Raw genomic sequence first — 11,217 nt, 5'->3', positions numbered from 1 at the left:
CAGAATTTGTTCTAAACAATAGTGACTCTTGACTGAAATCAGATATTTCAACCTCAAAGAATAAATATAACTCACACCACACTGGTTGTCAATCCTTGACTCTAGCGTTCAAATGTTTCTGTTGCCCTAAGAACCTGATTTCATTTTAAGAGTCTGTTGTATTGACTCTGATATTTGTCTTTAATCATCGTCATCTTGGAAAATCTTCTCCATCTTCTAGCCAAGATTCATTTAGTGAAACCCTGCTATTTCCATTCTAAAATCTACCTTTTATCATCGTAAGGGAAAATATATTCATTTTCCTGCAGTTTTCATTGTAGAGATTCCAAATTTTCTAGAGAAAGATATCTTCAAAAAAATCAACTGTCATGTATTTCAAAAAAACAACATATTTATTTTCACACTCATAAAAATGGTATAAACTTACTACTTTATGAATTAAAACTAGAAAAAAAATCACTATTTACTAGGGTTTGTATTGCCAATAAAGTCCTCTTCAACTAAACGTGGATTTAAGCTATACTCACATATAGCAAATCAAGTTGCGGCAAATAATATAGAATCTATTTTCATAAGCAACAATGGATTTTCACTGAGTTCTTCAACAGTGCTTGAAAATAACAGTGTGCTATTTAAAGAGAGCTTGTGAAATTTCAGGAATGTCATATATTAGTAAACAATTCAGAACTACATGTGTAAAGAGGCAATTAATTTGTTGAGTTAATTAAAAACAGGTTCTCCTAGTTATTTTTGTCTGTAAGCCAATTCTGGGGTGATGGTTCCTGAATTCAGAAAAAGCACTAGCTTTTCAGAACTAGCAGTTCTGTCCCCAAGGTACGGTGTAAGTGAGGTCCCATTTCTTAATTCCTGCATCATGCTTACCTTCCAACATCTGGACAAAGGTTGTCCACTAAATGGACAACATCTGGACACAGGACAGCGCAGCCGCTGTGACAGAGGAAATAGGGAGCAACCAAGTAGAACAAAGGTGCAACAGGGCTCCAGCTTCCCTGTTCACCTTCCCTCTAAGGGCTAAGTCTATCTGCGCTGGCCTGAAGCGACCTCAAAAGAAGCAGGGCAAGAAACTTCCTTTTACTTCAAGAAATTTTTTTTTCAAATTTGCAATTTATGCAAAAATTCAGGTTTTATTTTTACTTATTCTTACATTTGGTGGGAGCTGATATCAGGAACTTATAGGCAAACAATAACTTTTGTTTTCTAAGTCTTGCTGAACAAAAATACACACAATGTAGCATTATCTTGCCACAAGCCTTGCTTTTTTACATCTCACAGAAGAATGCAATGTTACTGTTTCTTGAACAAAATGCCCAGATTACTGAGGAAACCATCTTTGGAGGAAATGTTTAATAAGCCTATTTTATTTAAATAAATCCTCCAGGAGGAAATGAGAGAATTCAGTGTCTTTACTTAGAAGAAGGCTGGGTAAGTAGTCATCTGTCAAATTTATCTGCACAGCTCACCAATACCCCCTTATTAGAAACATCAATATTTCCACATCACAATTCCCAAAAATGACTTTAAAGCCTCAAAAATCTGTGTCTCCTTTGGCTTGCTTCTCTCTCGATTCTACCCAGGCTGTATTAATGGTCCACTTCATTCATCTCGATCTTCATAAACTTTCTTTAGAACGTTCATCAGTCTCTCGCTGTTTCAGCATCATGGGAGGGCTTTTCTTTCTCTTTGCGTTCTTTTTCAACCTAAGTCAAGGCAGTCCTATTGCATGTTTTCTGCTTTCTTTCTACTTAAGAACTGTATCTTTTTTTGCTCTGCTTTCCACAGAGACGGGTTTCAAGAGATTGTTCACAATCATGGACTCATTCTTCCCATTTAGATTCTTTACCAAAGATCAAAGGACCTTTCTGTGAAATGCACCTGCACATTCTCAGCAGGGACTTGAACTGCAGTTTACGTAAGGTAGAATTTCACAAACTTACCTGACTGATCCCATCCATAATTACTGATTTCCACTGTATATCCCACTGTAGTGGGAGCAACCACAGCAAACTGGCTTTTCACTGTCAAAGAGTTCTGCTTTTCTCTGTGATCTCTGCTGCACTGTGTTCTTGAGTTCTGTCTCAATGCTGGATTTTTTTTAATGTTTTTTTTTTTTTTTTTTTGAGAGACAGATAGAGCATGAGCAGGGTAGGGGCAGAGAGAGAGGGAGATACAGATTCTGAAGCAGGCGCTAGGCTCCAAGCTGTCAGCACAGAGGCCAACCCAGGGCTCAAACTCATGGACCATGAGATAATGACCTGAGCGGAAGCTGGACACCTAACTGACTGAGCCACCCAGGTGCCCCTCCTTCCCAAGGTTAGCCAATTCCTAGAGACAGTAAACAACAGTATGCTTTTCAAATGCAAACCAACCACCCAGGGTCCACACCCTTAACCACTCCCTAATCATTCCCAGGGCCAGGTACCAAAACAATTTAGAGCAGCACACAAAGTCCAAAGCCCACTAGAATTACTCAAACTAGCCAATCCTAAACCTGTTTCGCCTGCCTCTACTGTTTCTCTGATGGAAATGGCAAGAAAGGCTCTTGCCTACACTTTCCTCCTTTCCCTCCATCTCCTGACTGACTCCAGTGCTTCCCCAGGTGCCCCACCACCCTATCCCCACCCCTGCCCTGGTGTGGTGGGCCCCTTCCTCTTGGGATCTGTGAGTATAAGGAACTATGTTTTCAACAGCAATCATCATTTGATCTGTTGGCCTTACCGTATTTTAATAATAAAACAGCTGTGTGTCCTTGGAAAAGGGACAGAACTTCCTCCTCCATTTCTTTATCAGAAAAAAGAGGATAAAATTTCTTTTTCACAGTGCTCTTGTAAAGATCAACTAAAATAATATGCATCCTGTACTGTGTATATAGTAAGTACTCAATAAATACTGATGTTCCAAAATGAACAGATAAAAAATGTTAGAGATAACTCATTAAAGGCTACATAACTAGGAAGATGTAGAATCTAAATGTCACACAGATTTTTCTGACTCCAAACCCCATCCTTTTTTCATGTAACAGTACATTCCCCAGTCACGCATAGTCCCTCCTACTGCACTCTGAAACATCTACCATAGTAGTAAACACATATTGGATGATAGTAAGTTATGTATAAGTACATCACTAGGACAGCATGTGCTCAACAAGTTGAAAGAAGGAAAAAGAGAGGAAACGGGAAGGAAAGAGGGAGGGAGGGAGGGAAAGGGAAGGAATGAAGGAATGAACAGAGGAAGACAGGGACGATCCTCTCTATCTCAGGAATACAGTTAAAATTATTTCTCTCCTGGTATCTTCTTTCATTCTGGGCCCCCAGTCTACCTTCAAATAAAGGTAAAATGGCTTTATCCCTAGTTATAAAAATTCCCAACCAGGAAACACACACACCCAGTTGCATAAATTTCCCTCTACCAGTCTTTTTTATGGACCCAAAACTTCTAATAACTTCTGCCAAGTTTCCTTTTCTTATATATCAACCTTCAGGATGTTTTTAAACAATTTTTTTAAGTTTATTTATTTTGGGGGGAGAGAGAGAATGAGTGGGGGAGGAGTAAAAGGTGAGAGGAAGACAGGCTCCACGCTGTCAGCACAGAGCCCAATGCGGGGCACAATCTGACTAACCGTAAGATCATGACTTGACCTGAAATCAAGAGTCGGACACTCAACTGACTGAGCCACCCAGGCGCCCTTCAAACTTCAAGATTTTTTTAAAACACCACTCTCTGGAGCTATTCAAGGTCAGGTCTGAATTTCCCCTGCCTGCAAAAGCTTGTATATACTCCAATGACAACTTCTTTCCTTCTCCTGTGTCATATACCTGGGCTTCCCAACTTAAAGTGGTCCAGAGACATCAAGTAAACATTTGACAGCTTCACCACCTTCAAAGAACATTGGCAACATAGAGCTCTATTTGATCACTCTTGACCCAAAACAGAAACTAGTATTCTCAAAACCACCTATAACTTAAAGAGGGTTTTGTGGTTTGGGTGGTATTTTGTTGTTGTTGTTGTTGTTGTTGTTGTTGTTGTTGTTTTACCTTTATGGCAGAAAGCCATAAAATTTTACGATCTAGATGAACTACATTAGGCAGAGAAAAAAGAGATTACAAATGTTGGGTTTTCACCTTCTTAAACATCTCTCTTCCATTCTTCCATTCCTTTGATGTCCTCACTGCCACCAGCCTTGTCCATGTATATCTTCCCTAGTCCTCCAACTGGGAGGCACCATGCACAGTGTAGTCTTCTTTGTTTTACTTTTTAATGGATAATTTCAACCATCCCAACCTAGCATAATAAACTTTAAGTGCATGTGACCTGCTACATTTTCATCCTTCATGCTGACATTAATTTATTTTAGAACTCTTAAGTTGAGGGGTCTGATTGTAACAAAAAGTAGAAACTTAAAAATCTTGCCAATTTTTGTCTCTCAAAATGCATGCATGCATACATAAAATAATACAAAACACAGCTGACCAAAATTAAACAAAGAGGCCAAATTCATTTTCAACAACTAAAAGCAGTTCAGATTTAGATCACAGAGTCAGACTTAGAACATCACAATTTCCTATGATTCTTGGGGAAAGTCAAATCTTGTCAGGGGCCTGGATCATTGCTAAAGTATTGGACCTAGGATTTGAATATCTCCTTTTAATTAGCAATAAAGTAATTTCTAATTTTTATTCAACTTATAGCCCATAAAATCTTGGCCTGCTAATGGAAAAAAATGTGTAGAAACAGGTATTCCCTCATACTCTTGGTCAAATCATGGTTCTTCTGATTAAACAATGTATCAAACTGGGCCAAATCCTACTAAATCTAAATTTTGCCATATTTTATATTCAGGTATGAAGCAATTTCTAAATTTTAATTTCATTGCTACCGCTCTGTTCAGTTTTCTTAAAGCAATGACAACAAAAGGCAGGAAAATTTTAATATAACTTTCACTTCTGTTTATATTTTTAGCCTGTATTAGCCTTTGAGAAAACAACTTCTATAAATTCATTAATCAAAGATAAATTTTCTTTTCTGCAGCCTATTTCTTTAAAAGGCTCCAATTTTATATTATGTGCATATCTCTACTACCATTATTGACTTCGTAACAAATAGAAACCAGAACTGCTTGAAATAGTTTTCCAGACATTCATTCACTTTACTTTTGAAAACTGAATAAAAACATTCAATTTTCTTTTAGTAGTCTTCTACATCTTATTGGTCATTATGGACATAGCACACATTTCCCAATAACTGCCTTCTTCTGAATCTTTGTCTTTTTTTTTTTAATGTTTATTTTTGAGAGAGAGACAGAGTGCAAGTGTGGGAAGGGCAGTGAGAGAGGGAGACACAGAATCTGAAGCAGGTTCCAGGCTCCAAGCTGCCAGCACAGAGCCCGACACAGGGTTCGAACTCATGGACCGTGAGATCATGACCTAAGCAGAAGTTGGATGCTTAACTAAGCGGCCCCCTGACTCTGTGTCTTAAAGAATCAGCTGAAGAAAATAATCTTAGAGAATGTAATATGTTACACATAGATTTTCAAATGAACACCAATCAGAGCATGTTACATAGTCTATACGATAAGATCTTTGGAAGGATGATGTCAGCAAAAATAGCACAATAAAGCATAAAATAATATAGCACAGTAGCATAAAATTCTCTCCCCCATAAAAGTAACAATAAAAAAATAGCAAAAATTGTCAGAATCAACTTTTTTGGAATTCTGGAAATTAACCAAAGGTCTACAGCAATCCAGGGTGCATTTTATTCAAGAAAAAATGCAGAATTTTAGTTAAAAAAAAAAAGAATATCCTTTGAAGCATTTTCTCCTGTCCTATTCTGATCTTCCTCTCTGTAGCTCTGAGACAGCTTTAAAAACCAAAGCCTGCAATCATGGTGAAAACCGACAACCTGCAATCACAGCACAGACCAATAGCCTGATAGCCACCAGAGGGGGGAAAATGAGAGTGGAACTCCTTTAAAGCCTCATTTCCCGAGCATTGTCATTATTTGCCCTGTCTCATGGTTCCATGGAAATCTCCACACTCAAGGTTGTGTTTTTTTCCCTGACTCAGAGCTAACTCAGTGTACAAACTTTTTCCCTAGGAGTTTCTGTCAAAAACAATTAGAGAGAATTAATTAACTTTATGGCTGTATGAAGCAATGGATCACAGTTTTAATAAACAAAATGAAATGCTGGGGTACAAGATGCCCATAGGGGCACTGAAAATCTCCCAACATATTTCTGAGAATCTAGAAGCCCACACAATGCATAGGGCTATGTATATATCCAACACTGTAACATGCTCAGGAAAGATCTGAGAAGGTCTTAAAGCCTAGAGCCTGCTTCAGATTCTGTGTCTCTCTCTTTGCCCATCCCCTGCTCACGCTCTCTCTCTCAAAAATAAATTAAAAAAAAAAAAAAAAGATTCTCTCTCTCCTTCTGTCCCTCTCCCCTATTCACTCTTTCTCTAAAATAAAAAAAAAAAAATTCTGTCTAATCATTAGCTGACTATTAAGGTAACCAAATAAAGACTTTCATGACCATACATGACAAAAAATACAGACTTTATAGAATTAGTTCAGAAAAGACACTAAGAAAATAAACAACCATGGGGAAGGAGGAGAATCTGATGCCTAGAGTAACCATATTATATATTTAAAATATAGTTTTCAGGGCACCTGGCTGGCTTAGTACAGCATGTGACTCATAATCTGTTTTGAGTTCAAGCTCCACATTCGGTATAGAGATTACATTAAAATAAAATCTTGGAGTGCCTGAGAGGCTCAGTCAGTTAAGCAGCGGACTCTTGACTTCATCTCAGGTCATGATCTCAAGGTTCCTGAGATCAGGGCCCACACTGACAGCGCACAGAGCCTGCTTCTGATTCTCTCTCTCCCTCACTCTCTGCTCCTTCCTCATTCATGCTCACTCTCTCTCAAAATAAATATGTAAACTTAAATTTTTTAATAAAAAAATTAAAAAATTTAAAAATTTAAAAAAATAAAATCTTAACAAATATACAGTTTCCAAAAAAAATTACTAGATGAGAAAAGAAACAAGAAAATAGGGCCTATACACAGGAAAGGAAGCAATCAACAAAAATATTGTCCCCAAGGAAGACCAGACACTGGACTTACTACACAATGACTTTTAGGAAGTTATCTGAGTTATGTTCAAACAAGTAAAGAAAAATATGCTTGAAGAACAAAGGAAAGTAAAAGAATGATGTCACCAAACACAAAGTAGAACTAGAAAGAAAGAAATTATTTTAAACATACACCCACACAAATTCTAGAGTTAAGGATATAATAATTGGGGCACCTGAGTGGCTTAGTGGGTTAAGCGCCTGACTCTTGGTTTGGCTCAGGTCATGATCTCACAGTTCATGAGATCAAGCACCATGTCAGGCTCTGTGCTGCCAGTGCAGAGCCTACTTGGAATTCTCTCTCTCTGTCTCTCTCTGCCTCTCCTTCTATTAAAATAAATAAACTTTTAAAAAAAGGATACAATAATTGAAATGAAATATTTCCTAATGAGACTCAGCAGCAAATTTGACCAAGGGGGAAGAAAAAAATCAGCAAACTTGAATATAGTTGGTTGAGATTATTCAGTATGAGGAACAGGAATAAAAATAATAAAAAATAAAAATAAATAAAAGAGGAAAAATGAACAGAGCCTCAGAAGCTTAGGAGACAATATCAAGTGTATCAACATATATGTATCAGGAAACCAATAAGGAAAGGAGAAAAAGAAAGGGGAGGAAAGATTATTTGAAAAATAATGGTAAAAATCTCATAAACATGATTAAAAATCTACTCTTACAAGAAGCTCAATGACATCCAAGCAGGATAAACTCAAAGAAAGCCATACCTACACATATCACAATCAACTTGTTGAAAGAGATAAAGAAAGAGAAAATCTTGAAAAGAGCAAGAGCAAAATTGCTAATCACATACAAACAATACCAGTAATATTCACAGCCAATTATCAGAAACCATGAAGACCAGAAGACAACGGGAATGACATATTAAAAGTGCTCAAAGAAACGGGGCACCTGGGTGGCTCAGTTGGTTAAGTGTCTGACTTCAGCTCAGGTCATTATCTCCTGGTCTGTGAGTTGGAGCCCCACTTCAGGCACTGTACTGACAGCTCAGAGCCTGGAGCCTGATTCAGATTCTGTGTCTCCCTCTCTCTCTAACCCTTGCACTCTGTTCCTCTCTCTCTCTCTCAAAAATAAACATTAAAAAAAAAATTTTTTAAGTGCTCAAAGAAATACTGCCAACCAAGAAATCTACACCCAGCAAAACTATCCTTCAAAACTAAAGGAGATATACATTTCCAGGTGAAGAAAAGCTAAAAGAATTCATTACTTGCAGAGTGCCTGGGTGGCTCAGTCGGTTGAGTGTGTGACTTCAGCTCAGGTCATGATCTCACCAACTCATGGGTTCAAGCCCTGCATTGGGCTCTGTGCCGACAGCTCAGAGCCTGGGGCCTGACTCAGATTCTGTGTCTCCCTCTCTCTCTGCCCCTCCCCTGCTCATGCTCTGTCTCTCTCTGTCTCTCAGAAATAAACATTAATTTTTTTTTTTAAAAAAAGAATTCATTACTTGCAAATACTAGAGTCCTTCAAGCTGAAATTAAAAGACATGAGAGGGGTGCCTGGGTGGCGCAGTTGGTTAAGTGTCCGACTTCAGCCAGGTCACGATCTCGCGGTCCGTGAGTTCAAGCCCCGCGTCAGGCTCTGGGCTGATGGCTCAGAGCCTGGAGGCTGTTTCCGATTCTGTGTCTCCCTCTCTCTCTGCCCCTCCCCCATTCATGCTCTGTCTCTCTCTGTCCCAAAAATAAATAAACATTGAAAAAAAATTAAAAAAAAAAAGACATGAGAGAGTAACTCAAATCCACATGAAGAAAGAAAGAATACTGGTAAAGGTAATTACATAGATAAATATAAAAGTACAATCTTCTTGTTTTTAGCTTTTTTTCTAATGTATGATTTAAAAGAAAACTGCATAAAGTAACAATTGTAAATCTGTGTTGAGAGGCACACAGTGTAAAAAGATGTAATCTGGATAAAAATAGTAGTACAAATAAGGGGAAGGGGTCACAATTAGACAGCAACAAAATTGTGACATGCTACTGTAATTAAGTCAGTATTGATCCAAACTAGATTGTTACATGTGTTAATTGTAATTCTCAGGGCAATACCAAAGGAACTAACTCAAAAGAATAGTAAAATAAATGAAAAGAGAATTAAAATGGTACACTAGAAGACACCTATTTAACCAAAAAACAGTAAAGGAAGAATAAAGGAATAAAAAAAATGCATAAAACATGTAGAAAACAAATTTCAAACTAGCAGAAATAAATCCTACCTTACCAGTCCATACAATGAAATGTTATTAGCCATAAAAAGGAATGAAGTACTGATTCAGATACAACATGGATGAATCTTGAAAATATTATGCTAAGTGAAAGAAGCCTCAAGAGGTCACCTATTTTTATTTCATTTATATGAAATACCCAGGATAGCCAAATTCATACAAACAGAAAATAGAGTGGTGCTATGATCTGAATCCCTCCCAAAACTCATATATTGAAATCCAAACCCCAAGGTGATGGTATTAGGAAGTAGGAAGTGGGACCTTTAGGAGCTAATTAGGTCATAAGGGCAGAGACCTCATGAATGGGATTAGTGCTCTTATAAAAGTGACCACACAAAGCTATCCAACCCCTTCTGCCATGTAAGGATACAATAAGAAGTCTGAGATGTTTGCAAACTTAGGAGGGTCCTCACCTAAGCGTGCTGGCACCCTCCCTGATCTAGGACATCTAGATCCTTAGAATCAGGGACTATTTTATTATCCCCCAAAGTACCTATCTCAGAATGCAAACAATGAACACTGAATAAAAGACAACTGAAGGGTAGTGCTAACAGCAGGGCATGGCCTGCATCAAATCTTAAAACAGAAGAGTTGGAAACTCAGACTTGATCAATATTTCTCCAGCCTTTTTTTGTTTTGTTTTTAGAGACCATTCACTAATTTGAATGATATCTCTCAATTCTATAGGCAGAAAAACCTTTGGTGTAAATATACCAACCATAAACTTCATTTTCATGAGTACCCATCATTTTTTTTTCTTTACTCCATTTCCTGTCATCATACTGGGAAAAAGCAATGTCCATGTAGTTAACACATCCCACACTCTAGCCTCTGTTTTTATTAACATCCTCAATTCCAATAACTTCTCAATAGCACTCCTCATGAGTCACCATCCACATATAGGCAACACTCTTGAAACTTGTTTTCACCTAACACTGCCCCATGACAAAAAATATGAATTGCAAACATCTCTCCCCCCACCATAATCTCCTAGTTTTCATGTTTTCTTCCTCTGCCCTCTCACTTTACTTGTTCACCTATCTCAAAATACTCAAAATACCTCAAAATACTTCTATCTTTTCTCCCACTCTATTAATCACTTATTTAGCCTAAAAAGGATACCACTATGGATAAAGTGTAATGAGAAGATAGGAGAGAAGTAGGAAATAGGGTTTGGAAAGTTAGGGAGAGATCCAATTGCATAGGGCTTTTTGGACCTGGAAAGGGGTTGGGATTTTATGCTACTGAAATATTTTATTATATTCATATTTTATGAAAAGCCATTTAAACAGAAAAATTACAAGTTGATTCACAATTTTAAAAGCTTCCTCTAGTTCTTGTAGGAGAAGAGTGTAAACAAGGAGGTCAATAAAGAGGATAGTGTAGAAATCTTGGTAGGAGATGACAGCATTTTGGATATAAGTGATTCTAGAAAAAATGAAGAAAAATCAATATATTTAACATGTATCTTGGAGATATAATAAACAGGATGCATTAGATGTGTAGGATGACAGAAAAGAAAATATCATTTTTTTCTTTTTTTCTAAAGCCATTTTCTTTAAGTTTATGTATTTTGAAAGAGAGAGTGCATGCACAAGCAGAGGAGGGGCAGAAAGAGAGAGGAGAGAGAATCCCACGCAGGCTCCATGCTGTCAGCACAGACCCCAACAGAGAACTTGATGCTGTGAACCACAAGACCATGACCTGAGCCAAAACCAACAGTCAGATGCTCAACTGATTGAGCCACCCAGGTGTCCCAGAAAAGAATGTATCCTTAATGATACCTTGGGTTTTGGCTTCTTCTTGGTGAATTGGCTTTTTTTC

General features: G+C 37.6%; 1 pseudogene; it reads right to left on the bottom strand.

Moving 5' to 3' along the window:
* Positions 1–373: 373 nt before the first annotated feature.
* LOC122467876 lies at positions 374–10,810 on the bottom strand (annotated as a pseudogene).
* Between the last annotated feature and the right edge of the window lie 407 nt (positions 10,811–11,217).

Source organism: Prionailurus bengalensis, chromosome B1 (assembly GCF_016509475.1).
Source record: "Prionailurus bengalensis isolate Pbe53 chromosome B1, Fcat_Pben_1.1_paternal_pri, whole genome shotgun sequence".
In the NCBI taxonomy this organism is placed as follows: Eukaryota; Metazoa; Chordata; class Mammalia; order Carnivora; family Felidae; genus Prionailurus; species Prionailurus bengalensis.
Note: the sequence above shows the minus strand (reverse complement) of the source record. Positions and strands in the feature narration are given on the sequence as shown.